Source organism: Sesamum indicum, linkage group LG5 (assembly GCF_026168435.1).
Source record: "Sesamum indicum cultivar Baizhima isolate 11 linkage group LG5, ASM2616843v1, whole genome shotgun sequence".
Lineage (NCBI taxonomy): Eukaryota > Viridiplantae > Streptophyta > Magnoliopsida > Lamiales > Pedaliaceae > Sesamum > Sesamum indicum.
The window spans coordinates 8343262-8371055 of NC_142661.1; the positions used below are offsets into that span (position 1 = coordinate 8343262).

The window sequence follows — 27794 nt, forward strand, 5'->3', positions numbered from 1 at the left end:
TATGGCCACAAAGTTGGCTCACAGATATCAAGTTGACAGAGAATTGAGGAATACTGAACACATTCTCCAAAGCAATATCATCATTCAATTTAACTCTGCCTACATATTGAACTGAATACTTTAAACCATCAGGCAGATTGATGGCCCTACTGTGAATTATCTATCAATCCAAATCAATACAAGTAAGTTTAGCGGCATTACCTGCAAACTCCTCGTCGAATTGTGCAAAGTTTGCATAGTTGGTAATGGGATCTAAGGGAGTGTTTGCCTTTGCATAGCTGGTAATGGGATTTGAGGGTGTGTTTGCCTTCTGCAGCAGCTTAATCAATTCATTCATCATTTCTGCAGTGTTTCCAATAGAGGTGCCCTACATACCTTCACTTTTGACATCGACATTGGCAGCAAAAGCTCTCCCCTTCTTCCTTCGCTCATTCAGAGATTTATACCAATCACGTATGCCATGCAATTGAAAATATGTATCTTTTCCATGTCCTAGTCTTCGACAATGTGAGCATAACAAATTTCCTTTATCTGCAATGAACTTCTTTTTCTGCACATACTTATCATCATCTCTCTTAGTTCCTTTCATAGTCAGTTGATACTCCACATTGTTTGTACTTATCTTCGTAGATGTTTGTATTGCTCTTTGTTGTTCAACGGTGTAAAGCAAAGAGAAAGGCTTTTCCACACTGGGCAGTGGATCAAGCATAAGTATCTGACTTCCTTCATTGTTGAAGGTTTCATAAACGCCCATAAGAAATTGCATTAGTTGAGTCAATAAAGTGAGTTCATCAATTTCTTCGTTAATACCACTAGTACAATCTCCACGCTTACACTTTGGGATAACCATACCTAGGTTCTCACTCTTTTACCAGTTGAAAAGAAACACATTGGATGAATGTGGGTAGTTAAGACAAAGTTGTGGGAGGATGGTTCTTTGGAGTGTTATAAAGCTCGTCTAGTAGAAAAGGGATTTACTCAGATTGCAAGGGTGGATTACATTGACAACTTCTCACCTATTGCCTAACTTATTACAGTACATGTGTTCGTCTCACTAGCTGCTTCCCATAGCTGGCCGTTATAGCAAATGGACGTCAACAGCGCCCTCCTGCACGGTTGTTTGGATGAATATATGTACATGGAGCTGCCTGTGGGTTATTCTACCAAGCTTGGCCTCGTATGCAAACTCCAACAATCCCTCTGTGGGTTGAAGCAAGCCTCTCGTCAATGAAATGTAGAGCTCACCCTCAAGCTCACTGAGTTTGGATTTACGCAATCTGCTTATGACCATTGCTTCTTCACCAAAATGACTAATACTGACCTCCTAACTCTTGTCATCTATATTGATGATATAGTGGTTACAGCATCATCTTTGGATCTTATTCAATTTGTTAGACTTTACTTGCATTCCTTATTAAGGATCTTGGAGACGCAAGGTATTTCCCAGGGCTCAAGATTGCTCGAAATTCTAATGGTCTTTATCTAGCCCAGACAAAGTATGTTTAAGACATCATGCGAGATATTGGTATGCTCTCTGCCAAGTCTGTGTCTACTCCATTTCCTTTGGAACTTAAACTCAGTGACAATTGTGGCCCCTTACATCCTCAACCTATTCAATACAGAAGGTTAATTGGGCGTCTATTGTATCTAGGCTTCACACACCCCGACATATCACATTATGTGCAGTAGCTTAGCCAATTCCTTAATCACCCCTGTGATGTCCATTGCAGGGCTGCCTTACGTTTTAACGTTATCTCAAAGGTGAGCAGTCGAAAGGTTTGTTCTTTCATTCTCAGTCATCCTTTGAGCTTACTGCGTACTGCGACGCAGATTGGGCGTCATGTACTGATTCCCGCCGTTCCCTTACTGGATATTGTACCTTCCTTGGAGTTGCCTTAGTGTCTTTGAAGACCAAGAAATAATCTACTGTTTCCCGTTCCACTCCGTGGCGGAATATAGGAGCATGGTTGCAACTTTCTATGAGTTAATATGGTTGTCCTATTTGCTCTCCGATATAGGCATTCACTTGTCTCTTCCAGTTCGTTTTTTTCGCGACAACCAAGCAGCCCTGCATCATGGCGAATCCCGTATTCCATGAGCGCATGAAACACAATGAGATTGATTTCCATGTGGTAAGAACTACTTATAAAGATAGTTTTATTGCTCCTTCGCACAATCACAGTTCCCTTCAACTTGTTAATTTATTTACTACGTCACTGCCTCTGGAAACCTTCGTTTCCTTACTTGCCAACTTGGGTCTGGTTTCTTTGCATCCTTGTCCCACTTGTGGGGGGGCGGTTGAGAATGTTCCAGCTTTGGAGATGAAGCTCGCCATTTTCGCTGCAGAACATCCACAGGGAGATGTTTGGAAAGATGATAATGTTGCTGGTTTTTTTTTTATTTGAAGCGGGATAGAAGTCGTGTTTTATAGCTACGCGATTTTTGGTTGTCTTTGTGTTATTTACTGAGTTATCATGTGAGTACTTATTCGGCTCCTGACTGACCCATGTAATATAAGGAGGTAATTTACTCATTTTTTAAAATACAAGTGATAAATTGCTATTTATTTTTTAAGAAATTGAGAGGAATAGAAGATTCATGTGAAGAACAACCAATGCTATAGACACCAACAAATCATAACTGAAGAAAGGTGAAGAGCACTGTGTTGATGGGAGAGTCGTCGCAGCAATTAAAGAATTACATCATGCACTTCGACCAAAAAAGATGTAATTCTCATTAAAAATGAGGTAGGCTGAGAAATTCATGCGACAAAGTTGATGACATAAAGCAGAGCAAAATACAATCCCAAATGGACCGCTCTTTTCGACTTGTAATCAGTCATAATTATTAAATATAAAAATCGCCCTAATTTGTTGTTCAATGTCGGACCAACCCACTCAATAACAAGCTGACCAAAATACTAATAAATACACCACGAAATGAGATTATGAAGAATATCACCTCTTATACACTAATGTAAACTTATGCTTTGCTCTAAAGCAAACACACCAATACATGTGCTTGTTAGCCCTATCCTATTCTATCACAAAACCACAATCAAAAGTTAATGTAAAGGCTTATTAGTCCATACGAGTTAGTGAACATGGTCGATAAGTCCCTAGACCCAAACTCAATGTTTTGGATTCAATTTTTAGGTCGAGTGGGACCCATATCTATTTTTTTTTTGTTTTTTAGCGCTATCAATAATTCTTGTCATTTTTACTCAAGACAAGATCATTGAAAATTTTAAATGCAATTATTAGCCTTCTTTACATGGTTGTGAGTAAATAAATATATTTAACAAATGGGAAAAATGCAAGTAACCTGCGTGTGATATTGCAAATGAGTAAATTACCCTTTTATGAAAAAATGAATAGCGATTTACTTCCTTATATTTTTTAAAATACAATCAATTATCCCCCTATGATTTTTAAAATGAAGCAATTTACCTCCCTGTATAAGTAGGTAAATTGCTTGATTTTAAAAAGTTTAGGAGGATAAATTGCTATATTTTTTTATCATAAAGGGGTAATGTGCTTATTTTTAATATGACAAGGGAATAAATTGCTATTCACCCTTTAACAAATCAATTAGAAACTTATCAATTGTAAAAATTGAATTAGGATAGCTCAATGAATCCATAAAATCTTATTTGAGAAATAAAGTTTAAGTTCATTATATTACCAAAAATAAATGTACGATAATATGATTTACAGTATTATCCTTAAAAATAATTGTATCACGTGCATACTTAACTGAACAGGAAAATTGAAAGAAATAATGGTATGTAATGAGATCCAACGTAAAATTAGGAATGTTTATTTTCTATTTTTCTATATTTGTAGTCAACATAAGATCTACATATTTGTTATTCACCTAACAATTTCTTAAACTGCCCTTCTTACCTCTAATTTGTCAACTTTTATTTTCAATTTAGCTAATTCATTAATGTTTTAATCTTTAATTTGATTTCTGATTACACAAATCATTAATGTTTTGTAAATTTAATTGACAAAATGTTTAAATTGTATATGTTTCATTGGTTGTATTGGCATGGCCAAACGCTTATAAAAAGGATCTTCGGAGATGAAAATTTGCAAACATCTTCAGCCATCACATCACTAAAATGAAGTACACCATAATTAAAATCCTCTTGCTATTTCTCGGCATGGAAGTCGAGATTATCCAAGCATGTGTTACACAACAAGAAACTGTTTAAGTTATTAATAATCTCCCTCCGAATTCTGCGCCGTTGAAACTGCATTGTGCTTCTAAAGATGATGACTTGGGATATCATACCCTTTCCAGAAACCAAGATTATCATTGGAGTTTTTGCGATGATGTCATCCCGAAAACTTTGTATTTTTGTCATCTCTGGTGGGGTTCTAAGAATCAAGCTTTTGACGCTTATAAACAAACATGGGTGAGACCTGGAAGCAATCAGCACTATTGGGTGGCAAAAAGTGATGGAATTTATTTTTCAGAGCAAAATACTCCGAGTTCGCTCATCAAAAAATATAATTGGAACAATTAGAGGCCATGAAAAATTGTTATCCCATAAGGATGTTTTTAAATATTAAATATGAATGAAGTTCGACTCTCTCTCTAGTTTTATTTGTGTGCTATTATAGTAATTGGGTTAAAAAAGAAACACTTTTACAAAAAGAATGCGGAATATAAAGATAATTTTTTTTGCAAATATATATCTTCATTTCTTTACTGTCTTTCAACAAAAGTACCACATATTATTATCTCTACCATTTTGATCATCCGAAATAGATTTACATAAATAGCCCCAATTTTTTTCTTAATACAAGTCAAGATTCAGTGCTATAAAATCCAAATATCAAGTTAGATAACTAAACGCTACATCTAAAGTTAGAGGGACAAAATTGTTGACCCATTAAAGATGAAGGACCAAAGTTGCAATATAAAAATTACAACTCGAACTTCCACTTCATCAAATTCACCAAAACCCTCAATTTAGAAAGTGAAGCGGCCGACAACGTGGAATTTTCAGACCAAATCAGTGGGATAAAGGACTAAAATTTCCAAATTCTTTAAAGTTACAACACTAAAATGCCAATTTTAATTTGAATAGGATCAGAATTTCCAACTCCCGGCTTTATAGGACTAAAATTGTATTTCTTTCCTATTTGATGGAAGAATATTTAATTTGTCACAATAATGAAATTCATGATCCTAATAATTACTATTATTTTTTAAAAAAATTATTATTAATAAGAATTAGTTACAAAAATATGTTGCCACTAAATATAATTATTCACATGTAAAGTGATGATCTAGTGACAATAAATAATAATTATCACTATATTGTATTGTCTTGAAATTTTCATTACAAATGTGTGACTAACTGTATTTAATGACAACTTTATACATAATTAATGATAAAATTTATTGTCACTAATATATATTTTAATGATAATTTTAAAATCATTACCAAATATAGTCTATAGTCTTTCCTAAAGGATAAGAGGTTTGTGCAGTGAAAATTCTCTATGAAAAGTATATTATCTTTTCGAATTAGTGTGCGTCATAAAATGTATTAAACTTATTATTTTTATTTACATGTGAAAGTAGTCTTTTAATTTATAGTAAGATGATATTCACATATTAATTAGCGACATACTATCCATCATAACAGGGTTGTGTGGAAAAAATATATCTAAAAAAAAATAATTATAAATTTTTATAATTGTAAAAATTAAATCAATATAGTTCAATGGATTTATAAAATCTTATAACAAAACCAAGTCTAAATTTGTTGTTTGGGGTAATGTATTATCTATACTACATATAAAAAGAAGCCCATCAAATATGGGAGTAAGGCCTCCTTTACTTTATTGGATGAGATTAAATGATGATAGATAATTTCATGATTAATATTGGAATATTTGGTGACATGATAATTTAATAACTTATTTATTTTATATGAATGATTGTGCGATTATTATTAATAGTCTAACAATATATTTATTTATGTAGTTGTTAAAAGGGATAAAATGTGTAATTGACAAAATTACTTTATAATAAGACAAAAATATCAATGTCACGTTGTGAGATCGTAAAATATAAAATATCTAAAATTATTTAAACTTTTTATATATACATTTTATATCAATATCATTTTTCCACACCACCATATTCATCTTCATCAAAAACATTAATATATAATAATATAAAATGTAGGTAAAATTACACTTTTGGTCCTGTAACTTACTTTATTTACACATTTATATTCCTTTTTGACGAATTTAGTCCTGAACATCTCACGTTTGGTCATTATTTGACAAATTTAGTTCTTGATTGAAACATATCTTATTATGGAGAGGTGCATGTACATGGGGTTTGATGTATGATGCCTAAGTTGGAACAAAGTGTTTGACATTCATGATTGATGAATTCTGCACCATTATCAGACCTTTTAGGTCTTTATCTTTCAATTGAACTGATTGGAAATCAAGGAGCAAACATGTTTCAAAATAGCAGGTACTTGGGATTTTTGTTTTAGGATGAAAGTCCATAATTTTCTTTAGTGGTCATCGAATAAAGTTAAAACATTTGTTCCCCCAGAGAGATTATAGGTAGTATCAAGACCCCATAAAAATTCATCTGGACAAGTTCGAAAGGAATATCATACTATGATACACTGATTGGAAAAGTATGCGAAATGCGTAGCTTTGTGATAGATTTCACAAGGGATGTTATCATTATCAGCACCATAATGAATGGTCAATATATGTTTTATTGCCTATAAAGAAGCATGACCTAGATGTTTATGCAATACATTTGAGGTAGAATAGACAGAATTGGAACAAGACACAGTATGATTAGTACTCTTAGTAGCAACAACAAAAGTGAGATAGAGGGAACTTGGTTTAAAGATGTATAAATTCTTGAATCATTGGCCTACAGCCAGGTTCGCTCTATTGCCCTGGTTCTGCAAGAAACATGTGTCTTTAGCGAACTGAAACTGATAGTTTGTATGGCCACCAAGTTAGCTGAAAGATATCAAGTTGACAGAGAATTGAGTAATACCAAATACATTCTCCAATGTAATATAATCATTCAATTTAACTCTGCCTACATATTAAACTGAATTCTTTGAACCACCAGACAGGTGGATGAAGAGAGGATTAGTCGGTTTGACAAATGAGTGGAATAATACAATGTTTTCATATACATGATTGATGGCCCTACTGTAAATTATCTAGCAATCCAAATCAATACAACTAAGTTTAGCGGCATTACCTGCAAACTCCTCGTCGAATTGTGCAAAGTTTGCATAGACAAGAATTATTGATAGTGCTAAAAAACAAAAAAAAAATAGATATGGGTCCCACTCGACCTAAAAATTGAATCCAAAACATTGAGTTTGTGTCCAGAGACTTATCGACCATGTTCACTAGCTCGTATGGACTTAATAAGCCTTTACATTAACTTTTGATTGTGGTTTTGTGATAGAATAGGATAGGGCTAACAAGCACATGTATTGGTGTGTTTGCTTTAGAGCAAAGCATAAGTTTACTTTACTGTATAAGAGGTGATATTCTTCATAATCTCATTTCGTGGTGTGTTTAATAGTATTTTGGTCAGCTTGTTATTCAGTTGGCTGGTCCGACATCAAACCACAAATTTGGGCGATTTTATTATTTAATAATTATGACTGATTACAAGTCGAAGAGAGCCGTCCATTTGGGATTGTATTTTGCTCCCCTTTATGTCATCAATTTTGTTGCATGAATTTCTCAGCCTACCTCATTTTTAATGAGAATTACATCTGTTTTGGTCGAAGTGCATGATGTAAGTCCTTAATTGTTGCGACAACTCTCCCATCAACATAGTGCTCTACACGTTTCTTCAGTTATGGTTTGTTGGTGTCTGTAGCGTTGGTTCTTCTTCACATGAATCTTCTATTCCTCTCCATTTCTTAAATAATAATAATATTCGATATGTGAAGATTTTAGCATTGCATATTGTTCTAGGTTGTCTATTAAAGTTTCTCTCTCTATCTCTCTCTCTCTCTTCGATTTAATGTATTTTTGGGATTTATTACAATTTACCATTCTATGATATTGTAAATGAGTAATTACTTCCCAGTAAAAAGTAAATAGCAATTTATTACTTGTATTTTAAAAAATGAGTAAATTACATCCTTATATTACATGGGTAAGTCCGGAGCCTAATAAATGACTCACATGACAACTCACTAAATAACACAAAGACAACAAAAAATCGCGTAGCTATAGAACACGACTTCTATCCCTCTTCAAATACAAAAAAAAAACAACGTCATTATCTTCCCAAACATCTCCTTGTGGATGCTTTGCAGCAAAAATGGCGAGCTTCATCTCTAAAGTTGGAACATTCTCAACAGCCCGCCTACAAGTGGGACAAGGATGCAAAGAAACCAGACCCAAGTTGCAAGTAAGAAAGGGAAGGTTTCCAGAGGTAGTGACTTAGTAAATAAATTAACAAGCTGAAGGGAACTGCGAATGTGCGAAGGAGCAATAAAACGATCTTTATAAGCAGTTCGGACCACATGGCAATCAATCTCATTGTGTTTCATGTGCTCATGGAATATGGGATTTTCCATGGTGCAGGACCGCTTGGTTGTCGCAAAAAAGATGAACTGGAAGAGGCAAGTGAATGCCTAAATCAGAGAGTAAATAGGACAGCCATTTTAACTCACAAACAGTTGTAACCATGCTCCTATATTCCGCCTCGGAGTGGAACGGGAAATAGTAGATTATTTCTTGGTCTTCCAAGAAATAAGACAACTCCAAGGAAGATACCTTGCGTCTCCAAGATCGTTAATAGTAAATAAGGAATGCAAGTAAAGTTTAACAAATTGAATAAGATCCAAAGATGATGCTATAACCACTATATCATCAATATAGATGAGAAGCGCTAGGAGGTCAGTAATAGTCATTTTGGTGAAGAAGTAATGGTCATAAGCAGATTGCGTAAATCCAAACTCAGTGAGCTTGAGGGTGAGCTCTACATTTCATTGACGAGAGGCTTGCTTCTACCCATAAAGGGATTGACGGAGTTTGCATACGAGGCCAAGCTTGGTAGAATAACCCACAGGCAGCTCCATGTACATATATTCATCCAAACAACCGTGCAGGAAGGCGTTGTTGACGTCCATTTGCTATAAGGGCCAGCTATGGGAAGGAGGTAGTGAGAAGAACACATGCACTTGAATAAGTTTGGCAATAGAGGAGAAGTTGTCAATGTAATCCACCCTTGCAATCTGAGTAAATCCCTTTTCTACTAGACGAGCTTTATAACACTCCACAGAATCATCCACACACAACTTTGTCTTAAATACCCACAGTCATCCAATGTGTTTCTTCCCAGCTGGTAAAGGAGTGAGAATTCTAGGTATGATTATCCCAAAAGCAGTAATTTCATGTGACGCCCCAAAGATTATAATACATAATTCAGAGATTAATTGGTAAATTTTTATGAAACTTAGTTAATTGGTAAATAAATTATGGGCCATAATTGGAATATAATAGAACTTGAACGGTATATATTGGAGCTCGTTATAATATTTGAGAGCAAATAATATTAATTAAGAAATTAGGAAGGACGTAATGGGTATTTTGAAAAAAGTTTAATAAAAAAAATATTATATATAATAATAATATTATGTATATAATAATATAATATATATATATAAAGTGAAGAGAGAGTGAGAATGAGTGGCCACCGCCTCAACTCTCTCTCTCCTCTCTTTAATGCACACACCCAACCATACACACACAACCATACACAATTCACACACAAACAATTGGAAATTTGAAATTCTCTCGGCGAAAAGGAAAAAAAACAGAGGTAAGAATTTATATTTTAAAAATTATAATAATTTATATAATGATGTTGTTTAATTAGTCCGTTTATTAAATGTTATTTATACTAAGCGACGTACTATTTAACCGGAATATTTTACGGATTTGACTATTTAAAATAGTGTCTAATTAAATATAGAATCGGATATAAAAATAATTTCGTTGGTTAATTAGATTATTAAATTCGTTAGATTTGAATATTAGTATAGCTAATTTATACAATTTCATCGGAATTATTAACCAAATACACAATTCTATGTATTATTGTTCAATTAAAGATTATAATAGCGAGAAATTGCTAGAAAATTCATAGAAATATTTTGAAAATTATATTTAATAAACGGTATGTTAATAAAGAGAAAAAATGAAGATTTGTATTTTGGTAGAAATGAAATATTAAAGAATTATTAGAAATTGTACGAATAATATTTAATATTATATTTAAAAAATATTACGATATTCTCGATGTATTAATTGTATGTGGTATAACTCATTATAGGATACGGAGGTGAGGTGAAAGGACTGACAATTCGCGATTGAGTAGAAAGAAACGTTGTGAGATTGAGGTAAGTAAATAATTAGTATTATCTATATATGCTTTCTGTATTTGTGGTTTTACTGTTATATGAATTTGTAGTTCGTGCTGATATTAATTTATCTGAAGTATCTGAGTGATGGATGATTTGATTTGATTGACGGTATTGTGTACGTGGAATGAGAAAATAGGTAAAAATATTATGTTTGTTGTTTGATGTGTTGTGGATGTCTGAAAATGAGAATATGTTAATATATTGTTTTACGTTACTAGTTGCTTACAAGAATGGTGATATGTGGAAATGAGGGAATGGTGAAAATTGAATATAATTGTGGTGTCAATACCCCTTGATGTGTTGAAAAGCCTATAATGCGAAAATATGATATGAAAGAGCTATGTGCGATATGAAAGAGCTATGTGCGATATGAAAGAGCTATGTGTGAAATGAAAGAACTATGTTCGATATGAAAGAGCTATGTGCGAAATGAAAATGCTATGTGCGAAATGAGATTGATGAGCTGGCTGTCAAGGGGGTCACTTAAATTTATATAACGGTGAGATTGAGTTGGCGGGAAAAACACAATATCACCTTCCGGTAAGTAAACTAGGAAAAATGGAGTTTGGGTGGTTGTCATATTATGAGATAGTCATGTGGTGTAATAAAGCTGATTATGTTGGAATTAAATTGATTGTATTCCATGCGTGTTGCTTGTTTATCTTGTTTGAGTTGTGTTTGACATGCATATATAGATAAGGCTGGTTATTTACTTACTGAGTGGCAGGCTCATCCCTCTGCTGACATTTTCTTTCAGGAGTTGACTTTGAGGCGTCTGACTGTTGAAGACTAGGACTACGCATTATACTCAGGTAGGTCGGGCCAGTATGCTGTTTTCTCCTCTTTGTCAGTTAGAGTACAAATCACATTTTGTTGTATAGAGAGAACTTAAGCGTAGAGATTACTTATGATGGACTACTTGTGGTGTTTGATGCGCATATATGATATTGTAGGTTGATTACGCTTGTTATGATGTTGTGGTTACGTATACATATGAATTAAATTATTTTGTGCATTTATATTTGTAAACACAGGGATTACTATAAGTATAATGTTTAACGTAGATATAGCCTTGTAGCGAAGGGGGTGCTACATTTCAGCCTTCATGGCATCTAACCATTCTTTCAAAATGTGAATAATTCATTCGGCTCCTGATTGGTCCATATAATATAGAGGGTTAGTTAGTTTGTTACAGTAGTTTCAGGCAATTGCTCTTCTTTGTATTTAACCTGGATTCGAACTCCTCCTGGTCATTTTTTTCATTTTTCCATGAATGATAAACAAGGTATTTTGTCTGCAATTTATCTTTGATAATGGATTCTGTGTGCTTGTTGTCTTCTGCAAGTTTTAACATGGTATCAGATCCTTTTTCGTTAAGGTCTCTGTATATACACACTACAATGCATACCTCTCTCTTCATGGACGACGAAGTAGCTTCATCGATGATGGGAAAGAGACCTGGTGAAACTGCGTCTCAATATGAGAAGCATATGTTGTTTGTTCATCCTTCTGGGCATTCACAACTAACATTGACATCTTCTCCTTTGGATGGCACAAACTTTCTGGTATGAAAACGAGCAATATATGTCTCGTTTGAAACGAATCTTTCCAACACCAGCTCTTAGATCAATCAATTTTGAGCAATAGAGGCGCGTTAATCTGATACTGACATCATGGACCTGGAATTCCATGTCCAAGGACATGGTGGAATCATTCATTCATTTTAAAACTTCGTGAGGACTGTGGCTCGCGATAAAGGCAAGGTATGGTTGGAGTAACGGGCCGTTAATTTACCAGTTACAGAGGGAATTGTCTTCAATGGTACAACAAGATTTAAGTCTTACAGCATATCTAACAAACGTGACAAAGCTCTGGAATGAGCTCAATTGTTTGGCACCTGCGCCGAAGTGTAAGTGTGGAGATTGTACTAGTGGTATTAACAAAGAAATTGATGAACTCACTTCATTGACTCAACTAATGCAATTTCTTATGGGCGTTTATGAAACCTTTAACAACGAAGGAAGTCAGATACTTATGCTTGATCGACTGCCTAGTGTGGAAAAGGCTTTCTCTATGCTTTATACAGTTGAACAACAAAGAGCAATACAAACATCTACAAAGATAAGTACAAGCAATGTGACCTATCAACTGACTATGAAAGGAACTAGGAGAGATGATGATAAGTATGTGCAGAAAAAGAAGTTCATTGCAGATAAAGGGAATTTCCTATGCAAACATTGTCGAAGACTAGGACATGGAAAAGATACATATTTTCAATTGCATGGCATACGTGACTGGTATACATCTCTGAATGAGCGAAGGAAGAAGGGGAGAGCTTTTGCTGCCAATGTCGATGTCAAAAGTGAACGTATGCAGGGCACCTCTATGGGAAATGAATTGATTAAGCTGCTGCAGAAGGCAAACACTCCCTCAAATCCCACTACCAGCTATGCAAAGGCTTTGCACAATTCGACGAGGAGTTTGCAGGTAATGCCGCTAAACTTACTTGTATTGATTTGGATTGCTAGATAATTCACAGTAGAGCCATCAATCATGTATGTGAAAGCATTGTATTATTCCACTCATTTGTCAAACCCACTAATCCTCACTTCATCCACCTGCCTGATGGTTCAAAGAATTCAGTTCAATATGTAGGCAGAGTTAAATTGAATGATGATATTACTTTGGAGAATGTATTCGGTATTCCTCAATTCTCTGTCAACTTGATATCTGTCAGCCAAATTTGTGGCCATAAAAATTATCAGTTTCAGTTCACTAAAGACACATGTTTCTTGCAGGAGGTCTTGGTGGATGAGATCGAGAAGATGGAAGAAGGCAAGGCAAATTGATAGGTTTTAGGGTTTTTAAAACTTGTAATTATTTGACTTTTATTTAGATCGTCTTCCATCTTGTTTCTATACTAGCGATATCCTCTATGTTCCCAAAACTCGTAAATCATTTCTTAGATCAATGATGACTTTTTTATTTATATGAAATCCCCTTTCATACCTGCAAACTTTGAAGAATTCCATTGAGCAAACAAAATCAATAAAGTTCCCTTGAATATAATCGACCATAAGTCGAAATGATTGGTTATGTTCAAGTCTATCTTTTTCAGATAGATCTTTTTCAGATACCCTTTCAGATTGCAAGGTTTTCAGTTCGCACGATACTACCTTTTCCAGGTCGCGTAATCGCCTAATCTTTTTTGGACATGATCTTCACCTTTGTTAGGATATCTCAGGTCGCAGTCGTTTTTAAAGAAATTTTAACCTTTTTTAGGTTGCAATCTTTTTCAAACAAATCCAAACCTTTTACAGGTCGCAGTCTTTTTGAGACTCAGTTTCTACCTTTTTCAGGCCGTAGTCTTTTTTAGAATCAATTTGTACCTTTCTTAGGTTGTAGTCTTTTTCAAATCCAATTTGTACCTTTTTAAGGTTGTAGCCTTTTTCAGACTCAATTGTACCTTTCTCAGGTCGTAGTCTTCTTCTGACCAAGGCCGAGCCTTTCTCAGGTCAGTAATAATTCGTTGCAATGCTAGTTATCCCGAAAGTGCTTTTATTTCATGCGAGCATTTTTACATAGAATGTAACCAATTTCTCAAAATATTACAGTAATATGCATAATCATTTACTTCTATCACTAGTAAAAAGACTGCTCCTGCAAAAGTTAAATATCCACGGTAAAAAGTTAACGAACATACAAACATATCGATATTTTCAAGTTGTTGTCTTCTTCACCAAATAACTCTACTGTTGCATCGTGTTTTTCCTTCGTTCCCTCGAGCTCGAACTCCTCACTGCTCCTTGATCTACTAGGGGATGTTCGATCTCTTCCTCTTCATATTTGCCTATCTCGATCTCGACCTCTATCCCATTCTCTATCCTTGTTTCCATTAATTTCCTCGTCGATATACTTTCGAGCTAAGTACATCAATTGTTGTACGTCTCCAGGAGGATCTCTAGCTAATGCTGACGCAAACAATCCCTTCTTCAACCCATGTATCAATATGCTCTTCATCATATCAATCCGCAAATCCTGTACCTCTAGGGTCTCGTTGTTAAATCTCCCTATCAAACTTTTTAGGGATTCATCGCTTCTTTTTTGGATCGTGAAAAGATATGTCGCCGACCTCTTCGATCTCCTTTCGCTAGTAAAGTGAAATACAAACTTCTGCGTCAGTTGTCCGTATGATTCGATTATACCACTCGTAAGCTAGTAAACCACTCTTAAGCTTTTCCTGTCAAAGTTGTCACAAATAATTTTACGTTAATAGAATCCGTTTGTCCGCACAAGTTCATTACTAGTTCGAAGGCAGAAATGTGTTCCTACGGATCCTTCGACCTATCATATTTGGGTAGATCGGGTACTCAAAATTTGGACCGACAATTTCGGTCAGAATCTTATTGGCAAAACGCGAGTCCCTATTTTGCTTCACTAGGTCACCTCGTTTCTTCAAGTCATCTATCTGTTGCTTTAGTTTTTCTATCTGCTTCCCTAAACTTTCCACTTCAGCTCTGGAGATCCCTGGTTCCCTCATCCTGATATTGCTAAATGTTATGTCTAAACTCTTTCTTGCTAGGCTGGTTTCCAGTGTTTGTCGCATATTCCTCCTTGTGCGATTGGTTCCTTCCATGTGGTCATTTGCAATCACCTTTCTCTGCTTTTTGATCAACCTCCTCCTCTCTGATTCAGCCTGTGTAACCATTTTCCTTTCGTTTTCCACCATCACATTCCTGTTTGCTATTTCTATCATCTGCCATTCTTCATTTGTTAGATGCAATCTTCTTCCCTCTCGTCGTGGAAGGATTCGTTCTTCTTGCTCGTCCCTTGATGACTCCGACATGGTGAATTATCTTTGCTGGATACCTAAATCTTTCAACCACCTTGAAACCCAATCAAACCGAATTAAAGGACCTCTTCTCAAGATTCCCACAACCGACGCCAAATGATCTGGGTTAAAATCTATGTGACCTCCTTGGTTGGGTAAACTGTCCTCCAAGCGGTTCAAGGTTGCTACCTTTTCTAGACTAGTGATTGGACCCTGAGAAAAGTGAAGCAAATTGTTAGGCTTGCTAGAGTGGCCCCGAGCTAAGACCCTCCGATGCTTAAGTTAGTATGTTTTTGAGGTGGTGAAAGCAGGTCGTTGGCGAGCTGATGAGCCGAAGCGACCAAAAAGTAAAGAATGGTAAAGTGAGCATACCATAAATGCACTAACTATGGAGTATTTATAGCGTAAGACAGGGGGTCTTGTTGGTCCAATAGCCTTCTTCCACGTGTCTCGGGTTGCCAGGGTCGGGTCGCCAGATCCAACCCAGGGGTAATGACCTGACTTGATAAAAAATGCGTAGATCCTTCAGGTAAAATTGTAATTTTTTGATCTTCCAGGAACAAATTAGTCTTTTATTGACAAAATTAAGGCTTTCCACATCATGGCCAGTATGCTTAATCAATTTAATATATAATAATATAAAATGTAGGTAAAATTACACTTTTGGTCCTGTAACTTACTTTATTTCCACATTTATTCCTTTTTGACGAATTTAGTCCTGAGCCTTTTTCTTAAATTAGAAGTCGAGAATTTTTTAAAATAGTTGAACAAATTGAATTATTAGTTAAAAATTCAATAAATTAATTTATTCAAAATCTCAATGATCGAACATCAAAATATAAAAAAATTAATTTCTATTTGCCCTTCTTTTAACATCTTCAGTAAAAGAAGAAAAGAGTAGAATGTCTATATTTTCACTGCATTATCAATTTTATTAGAAACATGAATCAGTAAAGCTTAATTGTTCCTTATTGGAAATAAAAAGAATCAAGGAAAGCTAAAGAGGAATGATGATATATGCATCTTTCTCTCTACTGCGTTATGTCTTTTAATTTCTTTCTTTTCAAAGACCGGTCAACTGTGGCCCTTTCAGGAAGAATTTCATTGAGTGGAGAATCATATTCTCATTTTTCAATATTCAAGAAATCCTACTAAATACATACTTTGGAAATCCAATCAAAAGGTGATCAGTTTGGTTCACTACTTTGAGTCTAATTCTTTGAACCCATCAAACGAAATTAGACTTGTGAACCCCATACTGAATTTTTGTGTTTTGGTGACTCACAAATATCACACCAGATCCAATCCAATGTGCAACTGATAAGCTCATTTTGACCTACAAAATAGCTTTTGTGGTCTTTCTCATTCTCAGAAAAGATTTTAAAAGCTAATGGATCCAAATCGCCTATTTCTAAAGCTCTTTGAATCCATCACTCTTTCTCATCCTCAGCTAGAAGAGATTGTCCAACCAGAACGGTAAGTTTCATTCTTGATTATGCATAATCCAATTATGTGATAATATAAATTTTATATTTCACCCAATAGACATCTCCCATTTAATGTTACATAAAAGACTTTATTGACCAATATACGTAATCAAAATTGTCCAACAATAATTGAAATCACTATTTCGACCATGCTAGGTTACATAAACGCTATACTAACATGATCACCACTAAGCCTAACTAAGTCCCTAGTCGTAATAGCCCCTCTATCGCTAAGCCCTAGGACCTTCTTGTTTCAACTTTTCTATTCCTCATCATCACCTGCAAACCATTCCCAGACTATGTATTTAGTGGTAACCAATACCAAGAGTAGAATGGTGATTATGTTAATACTCAATTAAAGATTTTACCTTCATCAGAGTGGAGATTAGGACACTCCCTATTTCAATGGCCATTCTCTCAACAATAAATGCAAACATCATTCAGTATCCTTGACTGACGAACAATATTCCTTTTTCCCATACCCCTGCCTGACAACGTAACAGGATCACTTGATGTGCTAGAAGCAATAGAAGAAGTCTCATCACTCATTCTCTCCCCCATTTGGCACCCTTGCCCTTCGCTTTAGAGATTGAAGCCTCTCTCACTAGTACTGGTTGATGCAGATTTTTCAACCGTTGTCTTATACTGGACCTACATATTGATCAACTCATGAAGGTTTTTCTCAATCCCATTCACGTTATAGTTGATAATAAATTGATCAAAAAAGGGTGGTAGTGATTCTAAGATCACGTTCATTCTCAAAATCAACCTGGAGGTCTTTCAGCTTTTATACTAGGGATAGTATCATCAATCGATACTCTCATACGGACAATCCCTCAACTATTCTAGCACGTAAGAATTCCTTCATATGGTATCGCATAAAGTTCATTCATGCGGTGCATTATTGACCATACATCTTTGTACCTCTCTTACTATTTCTGGGTCTTGTTACTCATCATTCCCAGTATGATACTGCGTACTGTCCAGTTGTCCTCATGCCACTGAGTAAATTTCTCGAGCATCAAACATTTTCCTAGCAAGAACCCATTTGGCAAAGTACGAGGTAGACTTATCTAGAACATAAGTTTAGTTCTCGAAATCTTGGATTATCCTCAGATTTCTCAGCCAATTTGAATAGTTTGTTCCATCAAATTTATTATCCTCAAGTATGCCGTTAAGTGGATTCTTAGACATCTACAATAAATACAAAAATTACTAGATTATTATAAAATTATGTTCAAGTTAAGAATTTGGACTTCAATCATTAACCCTCCTACTATTTCTATAAAAACCATCGCTCTCAAATGGATTTTCGAAAAACCTTTACTTAGTGGGCTTAGGGTCCACAAAGAAAATTCACGATGTTTATTTTCATTTTTGTGTCTAATATGTTAACTTGGTCCAACTAAGTGAGGGTTATTTGTTATTTATATGACCGAGACCACTTCACATTTAATATTTTTCATGCATAATATTCTAAATATTAAAAACCTTAATTAAAATGCATGGAACGCAAAAATAAAAGTCTAGCACGCCACTATTCGATAGTCAAAAGCCGCCTATGAGATCTACTGAGCTCATAGTAGATCTATGGTCAGTCTAGGGTAGGCCCATTAACATACTATGGGCTTTGTAATCTCTCCTTATTTCTTTATCTCCTTCGTGGGCTCCATCCTTTGGACCTCTTCTCCATGAACCAACCCATGGCTCCTCCATATGCCTCTATTGTCTGAGCTAGTTTTTTCAATTATTACAAAAAATAAAACTAAATCTCCCTAACCTACTACACTTATTACGACTAAAAAGAAACCCAAAACTGAAGTAGCGAGAAGTACATGAATAGGGAGAAAATATGCCTTAAATAATTAGGCTAAAAACAAAGAGATAAGAAAATAAGTGGCATGCATGCCACAACCCAACAGAAAACAAACCATCCAATGGGTTTTGTGATCATCCATATTAATCAAATTAACAAAAAAAACACATTTATTTTCAAAATAAACATGCACAAAAAATATAATACAAACCATGCATTATAATAATAATATCCAATGTCATATATTAATCACATATCTAATCCAAGGGTTTTTTTTATTAAAAATAATGCAACTTATTTATGGACATAAGTGCAACCGATACAAAAAATAAATTCTTGTTTGAGAACCCATTCAAATTAATTTTAGTAATTTAATTTTAGAAAATACCACATCTCAACCAAAAATTAAATTCCCAAAAATTTATTGTTTCAGAATAATATGCAGAAAATTCAGAAAAAATAAAAATTTTGAAAAAACATAAAGCAGACATGAGCAAACAATGCGCGGACCCCGCTCGTGGATCTGGTTTCAGTGCATGCCTGCGCGTGCCAACGCAGACATGCATGCACTCTTGCTAGCACGCATGCCTGCAGGAGCGCTCGCCCGGACGTGCACTTGTCGGCACATCTACTGACATTTTTTTTTAAACTTTTTGTTTTTATTCTACATTTCAAAGAATCAATTATATTTTAGATATTCCAAAATTTATGAAAAATTCTCAATCCCAAAATTAAATCTTGACCAATGGGTGTACCCTTAATCTTTTCCTCGACCTTCGGTGTAAAAATAAAACAAAGAAGGCTAATAATTAGGACAAAAAATAAATAAGAGAGACAAAAATCCACATTATGTTCGACTACAAGCGTTGATTCCTCATTCTGTATCGCTCACAGTGAGATCTCGATTTCGAGACCCTCCAAAGACTAACACACCACCACTAAAGGATATGGAGATTTTGTACTAGCAAAAACTCAACAAATGTGCAAAGAATCAACAACGTTATTGTTTAACATTTGATGATTTCTTCCTCTTTGGATCTCTAAGATCTTAAGAGGGTTTTTGGAGAGAAAATAGGAGTGAAATTTTATGGGTATGTTTTTGCTACAGCTGTTGGTCGGCTATCAGTATTTTAGAAACTTTATATGTGACCTAGTCACAAGATACCAATGAGCTTTAACCTAGAAAGATTTCTTCAACCATCTAACACCTCTATGCCACACCACACCCAAGGAGGAGTTTTGACTCCTTAACCTAGCCATGGTCTAACAAAGGACTTGGGCTTGCATTTTAATGGAACGAGCTTGATTAATTAAAACTAAATCAAGCCCACGTCTAATGGACTTTAAAACAAATCTAATTTAATTTATAAGTCCAATATTAAAATATACTTTGATCCAATTAAAGGAGCCAAGCGTTCTATTTTCTCGCTTTTAACTTATAAAACCAATTCATAAATCAAACGAAGCCAAGTAAAATTAATCCAATTAATTTGAATAGCTAACTTGAAATTCTAATTAATCCAATTAATTAAACTAAAGTCATCCATTGAATTTATTGGTCTAAATAAATGATCCAATCATTCATTCTCTCTAAGATTTAATTTAATTCAATTAAATTAATCCGACTCTATGGAATTAATTCCAAATTAATTTCATCCCATTATAGTGGTAGGGTGTGAATCTTTAAGTTCACCCTCGACTAGACTTGGGCATGTGCGACCAACAAATTTAACTTAATCTAATTTAATTAATTGTTTTGAATTATCCCATAATCAGAAATAGCTCGTTACCATAGGTGGTCGTGTAACAAAGGTCCATGGTACTAGAAACTAGGTGAATAGCAGCTTGAATATGTAGGCTCCGAATCTGTACGAGTACAGTCCTACTGTCAACCATCTTCCGGTCTTAGAATTGGGCATGGAATTGGGTGTCGGTTCCCATCCTTGACTAGGAAACAATGCTTAATACTCGAGATGCATTTACTCTACTGATCTGATCTTAAACCTATCCCTAATCAATCAATCATTTTGGCTAAATACTTGTAGAGTCTAAAGTATCTCAGAGCGCAAAGGAGAACTCACTAACATATACTAATAGGGGATAGATCCTCTAGTGGAATCCACCGTCCTTGCTACATACTCAGAATGCACTGGATAAGGCTTACGACGATCATGTCTCACGACACAATCACCGCTCGCCATATCCAAGATACATTCTTCGTATGCACGTGACTAGCATGATTACTCAAGTCCGAGAACTAATCTCGTACTATTACAACCAAAAAATCCCAGTCATGCTGATCAAGCCTTAATAGTTTCCATATGACAATTCCTACAAGTCATTTTAGTCAGTCAACTACCTTCTGAACTAATCCACTAAAATAGCAAAGAAGGCCTACGTCTCCTGCCGACGAAACACAGATACAATACTTAGTGCAAGACTCTATAGGACCTTTGATGCCCTATTTTCAGGTTCTCGACTTGGAACGCATCAGGCCGAGACCCTCACGAGTTGGTTTCATAGCTGCCAAATCTATGCGTAGCCCAACTCCACGAGTTTCACCTTTCGATCTGTGGGCATTTGGTGTGATATTGAAAACCCCATTCAATATGAGTGGTAAACAAAATAAAACACACTGCCAACTTGATGAACTCTTACCGTATTCATCAATCTAATATTATTCCATAAAGATTGGAGAATGATTAACAACCAATCTAACTGGCTTTTTGTCATTCATTCCAACAATGTCATGGCTCGTTTGGATTGTACGTGTGCAAACTCAGGGTGGTCTACCTGATCAAATGCAAAAGTAGACGTGATCCCGATTCTATTGTATGACCATACTCCTTTAATTATAAGTATGACTCTAAATCAGCAATTTTCACGACAACTGCTCTAAGGTGTAGCGCTTTGGGGCAATGTGGTTGAAGGTAGACGAGTGTGTGAAGATCATTTCTGATAGTGGGAAGGTTGTTTGTACCTGTTTTAACATTAAACATCTACTTAGCGAGTCTAAAGCTGTAGGATATAACTGGCTAGATAGAACAAGTGCTCATTTGGACACTTGAAATGGATGATTAAAGAGCTTGAAGAAAGCATTAAATTTCTACAGTCTTAACCATTGATTGAAAATGCTGAAAAGATGTTTAGATGAAATTGAGAGATGTTTTATGGAAGATGAGATCATCTAGAAACAAAGAGACAAAGAAGATTCGTTATTCCAGGTCGATTAATATCTATTAATAATTTTCTTACTTATGATGCTAATCACTTCTTGAAATCTGAGACAGGAGGAAAGAAAGGCTATTTAATAATGAAGCTTGACATGAGCAACGTCTAGGACCTGGTTGAGTGGCTCTTCTTGGAGTCTATCTTATTAGACTAAGGTTTAAGTACTCTTTTGTCCGTCTTCTTTTGATGCTTGTTTTGTACTATTAGTTATTTTTTTGTTCTTAATGGTGAGAATTTTGGACTAGTAAAGCTGTCTAGGGGAATCGAACAAGGAGACCCCCGATCGCTTTACCTATTCTTATTTTGTGGAGAAGTTCTCAGTGGAATGTTAAAAGCGGCTAAATCAATAGGTTTGATCCAGGGTGTTTGAATGGCAACCGTGGCACCTCGAATATCTCACCTATTCTTGGTTGAAGATACCCTTGTGTTTTTTGCAAGGCCACATTGTCATCTTTCCATGGTATCATACTATACCGATACACACAAGCATCGGGGTAGATTATTAATCTTAAAAAATCAAGCATGGGGTTTAGTAGGAACATATGCAATGAATACCACTTGGCCGTAGCGAAAGTCAACACTTGGGGTAACTGGCGGTGGGTGGACTCTTGAAGAAAGAAATATTAATGTGCTAGAATTAAGGATAAGATTTGACAAAGAGTACAAGGCTGGAAGAAGAAGATGCTCTCCCCAGCGCGTAAGGAGATTCTCCTAAAGGAAATTATTCAATCTATCCCAATGCATCCTATATCATGCTTAAAATTTCCCTCATCACCTATTCAGGATGTCTAAATTTGTTTTAGGATGTATTTTTGCATCAATGATCAACTCGCAAGAATCAAGCATGATCCTAGCCTTAACCGTAAAATCTCTCTCTCCTATCTTTGCCAGGTAATTTCACTTATTTTCTAGTTTATTTAGTTTTTAATTATTTTTTTTTATCGTCAAATCTCCTCCCATTATTTTCTTTTCTTAAAGAAATCAACTTATACCAGTCCCTGTGGAATCGACCCTACTCCCACTTTCACAAGTTTTGTAGGAATTATTTTTTGTGATCTTGATACTCACCAAATTTTGGCACCGTTGCCGGGGCTGGTGTTTTTAAGAAGATTTCTTTTCTTGTTACTTGATTTTTTTTTGGGTTACTTGGTTTAATACTATAATCTTCTCGTACATGTAAACTTGATCTAATTCAAGATTGAGAAGACTGGACGGAGATTTTGAAAGGAAACCAAGCAATAAGTTGAAAGGATACCCACTTCTTCCGAGCCATAGTTAGCACAAGAGATATTGGACACTTGGAGTGAACCATAACACACAACCCAATTGCAATCATGTGGGCCAATACTCAATAGTTTGGGACTAGATACGGCAATCCTCCGGTCAATGAGGTAAATGTATCTTCCATTTATGATCGTTTTGATAAACTTTTGTCCCTTGTTGAAAGAGTTGTCGAAGAAGAATTTCAACGAATGAAGGCTTTTCGTTTATGTAATTCTATGGCACATCCCACCGATTTGTGCCCTATGCTTCAAGAAGAAACCATCGAGCATGCCAATGTTGTTGGAGGACTTTTTGGAACACCACAAAGAGGATATGATCCTCATTTCAACATGTATAATCCAGGAAGGACAACTTACCCTAGTCTTAGCTACATTTTGCAATCTCAAAACTGGCCACCAACTCTTACGCCTAATCCCACACCTGGTCCATCTCTCGTAGACATGATAAAAGCACTAGTGACCAAAACACAGTAATTCCAACAACAAACACAATAGTTCCAACAACAGTTCCAACAGCAGACCCAAACGAGAATTCAAAATTTGGAATCTCAAATCAGTCAACTGGCGTCATCTATTAGTAAATTGGAATCCTAAGGTAAATTACATTCCCAGTCTGTTGTTGACCCCAAATAAAATGCTGTTGTTTTTGTTCTTCCAAGTGAAAAAGAGTTGCAACCAAACATGGACGAAAATGACACTAAGCATGCGCATGACCAGCACTGTGAACCAGACCAAAAGATGGAGATTTCTCAAAAGCAGACCAACAAATCGAAAACGACCAATAGTGAACATCACAAGGTGTTGATGGTCAAACCTCCATTACTTATTCCTAATCGAATTATTTTAGCCCCTAATCTAAATTGTGCCGACTAGTATCAATTTCCTGTATGTCACTTTGGCGTTTAAAAGCTAATTCATTGGTTACTATCTATTGGAATATCTAAATCACCGCAACAAGTGTTTGATGGAGTCATCAAGTTCTCACACTGTGGAGATAATACATCAGTCAGCAATCCAGCTTCCCGAGTTCATGAATTGTTACCAGAGTCTTCGTACAATACGGAATCAAGCTCAAACAAATCAGTGGTATCCTCCACCTACTGATTCAGTAAAAGTTCACTTTGATGGTGCAAATTCTCATGAACAATCATTTATGGGTGTAGGGGTTATTCCAAGAAACTCAAAGGACATCTATTTAGCAAGGTGGATGAAATATTTCTCTTTTCCTACTACACCAGACCATCTTGGAATGAAAGGAAGTAGTGAAAACACTGCAGGAGTGTTCTTATTAAAGGTGATTGCTTATCCATCATAAATTGGTCTCCTTATCACTAGGACCAATTTCTGAAGGTATCAAGCCATTAGCAGTGGCTTTTCATTCCATCACTTTTGTGCATGTTCATCAACAAGCGAACAGTCTTGCACATCGATTGGCAAGAAATGCTCACTACAGCACTGAGGGGGTTGAATTATTACTTACATGTATTATATAGCTCTTCGTGGCAAACACATATGATATGATTTTCGTATCCAAGAAAGAAAAAAAAAGTAAAAGAATGCATATTAACCACTTATTGTGTCCTAGCAATAGCAAATATTATGAAGTTAGATTTAACCAAATGTTGGGTCCTAGGGGTTACCTATATTATTTGTGATAATATCTAATCAGACTGAATGGGTCAAAGTTGAAATAGTGAAGCTTTTGCAATAATAATTTTGTTCCAAAAACTTGTTTATATAACTTATCTGTTTCTGGATAAACTTATATCCCAATAGTGTGATTTTGCCTAGTTTATTTAATAACTATAACTAATATTTATCTTTTATGGTACACTAAAGGTACTTTAAGATTGGTTTACAAGTAGTGTCTCTATTGTACTAAATTGGGCAGCACACAAAGTAATGTAACTTTTAAGGAAAGAATTGCACCTTTTGTCCCGTAAGGGCCTTTTTCAATTTAGTTCCATTTATTGCAATTTTCTCATATTGCATCTCATGAGTGGTCGTATTAATATTATACCAAAATGACGTCATTTCGAAACAAATGACATTGTTTTTTTGGGAACGGTTATTTGGAATGGCTAAACAATAGGAACGACTTTTTAAATATTGCTTGTCAATAGAAACAAGGTTTTTTTTTTTTTTTGGCAAAGAGAGGTCTTACGAATGGATTTTTAAAAATTGCCGGTTCCAAAGCCCGCTTCAAAAATCGGTATACGTACAAAACTTAGAAGATTTTTTTATTTCACCCTCCCTCTTCCTCCTTCACTCTCCCTCCCTCACTCTCCTTGACCGACTTCCTCCCTCACCTGGTACTTAGCTCCACTACCGTCAGCCATCCGCCGTCGTCTAGAGGTAAGTGGAATCAAATGGTTGGGTTTCCTTCTTCTTTTTTTGGACCCCCCAACCTTTTTCTTTGATACCCCCACGCCCCACCATTTTTCTTCTTCTTTTCACCACACTTTTCTTTCTTTTTTCCTCCACTTTCGTATAAAATAAAACACCAATTTTTTTAAAAATTTTGGCTACTTTTCGAAAAAAACATTCGGGCATTTAACTATATAAAAGTTCTGTTTTTTGAAAAAAATTTCTAAAATTTTTTTGAAAAAACTAATTACGGTTTTCTAAAAATTTTCTGGTATTTTTGTATTTTTTTAATTTTCCTAATTTTATATAATGTTTTTGTAATTTTTGTAATTTTTTTAGGTAATTTTTAAAAATTTTCTATAAATTTTTGGTACTTTTTTTAACTTTTTTTTATTTTTAAAAAATTGACAGAGAAACTTTTGTTAATTTTAATTTTTTTTTTGTTATCTTTTTCTAATTTTTGGTCATTTCCACAATTTGTGTAATTTATGCAATTTATGAATAATTTTTTGAGTAATTTATGCAATTTATGTTTATTTCATTGTGTAATTTACGCAATTTATATTTAACTTATAAAAAATATTTGACAAATTTCACCAATATTACATTTCTATATAATAAATATAAATAATTAAAAAAATTGAGAATTTTAATAATTTCTTACATAATAATCTAATTAATAAAAAAAATTTCACCAAATTCCCCATACTAACATTTTTACATAATAAATGTAAATAATCACAAAAATTGGATGAATATTTCCATTAATAATTTTTTACATAATAATCACATTAACATAAATTAGGCTAATATTCCCAATGTCAACAATCCAAAATTAGAAAATATTCCTAATAATAATATTTTTACATAATAATGTCAATAATCAAAAAATTAGATCAATAATTCCAATAATAATATTATTTAGAAAATAATATAAACAATAACAATATTGAGGAAATATTTCAAATTAAAATACAATTAACAATTAATAATTATTTAAAAATATATAGTTTGTTTGTAACCATGTATAAACAGATTACACATGCCTTTAAGTTTTTGCCCATCAAGTGAATTTTGTCAGTAGAACTGTTTAGGTTTATCCATCTTCGTTTGTCAACAGAAGACAATGTTGATAAATAAGATGTTAACTGTTTTTTTCTTCTATTAGAGGCAGAGTTCGATCAGCCGCCCAAGCAGATGGAGTTATTTGAAAGGTGCTACACAAAAAAGGAGGATGGTGGCTGGAGTGGGCTGAGAGCGGCTGAGGTGGTGGTAAGTAGATTATTGATATTCTTTGTTTTAGAAAAAATAATTCTTGGTTAGAAGTACTAATAATTTTGTATGTTTGCAATAGACGTTTCAGAATTGCCTTCAACAAACCCCCAGCTTCAAACCAGGACAATATTGACGTCGCTGAAGAGGAGGGCTTAGATTTGGTTTTAATTTTTTTTTCATTTTTTTAATTAGATTGTTTTTCATATTAATATATATTTTTTCTTAATTATTCATGTTTCATAATATTTATTAAATTTCATTATATCAATTTTAGTTAATTAATTAAATTCATAAATATAATTAATTAAAAAATTATTAAATTAATTTAATTATATATTAAAAGAAATAAATTTATTTATTTATTGCAATATATTAAATATATGAATAAATTATAAAATATAAATAAATTATAGAATTAAAAAATTAGGAACGGTTTTAGTAATGGTAAAGAAATATTATAAATCTAAATAAATGACCGTTCCAAATATCATTACTGAAATAGTTCCAAACCCCTGTTCCTAAACTGCATTGACTGTTTCAAATACCATTGCTAAAATTATTTCTAATAAGTGAAAATAGTGGCTGATCGTTCCTAATACCATTGCTATTTCAATTTTAAGTACGTGTTCTCAAAAACACCATTGCTAATACCATTATTAAAACAGATTTATATATGTGTTCCTAAATACGACTGACAATTCCTAAAACCGTTCCAATTGAAAAAATAAATTTTTCTTGACAAATTTGATATTAGAAATGGTTTTCGTAGTGTGTTACAGTTCCCGTCCCAAATAGAAATGGTCTTGCCAGAACCGTTCCTAAACGCCAGTTGTCCTGCAAACCGTTCCAAACCCAAAAAAACCATCCTAAAATCGCTTCAAATTTTGCCTTTTTTTATAATGATAGTACCTTAAGCTAGCTTGTTAAACTAAAAAACTTGCGGACCCCATTTCTTGTGCTATGATCGGATCCTAGATCTTGTGCTCCGCCAACCAGTTTTATTGATGGGATTTGGCTAGAGTACTTCACCACACTA

At 34.6% G+C, this 27794-nt stretch overlaps 1 long non-coding RNA gene across 1 annotated transcript; it reads left to right on the plus strand.

The window, feature by feature from the left end:
• The first annotated feature begins 9803 nt into the window (after positions 1-9803).
• Positions 9804-11415, plus strand: LOC148788099 (uncharacterized). Its single transcript, XR_016065423.1, has 3 exons — positions 9804-9864; positions 10378-10444; positions 11226-11415. It is a non-coding gene; the product is annotated as an uncharacterized LOC148788099 (long non-coding RNA).
• Positions 11416-27794: the final 16379 nt, after the last annotated feature.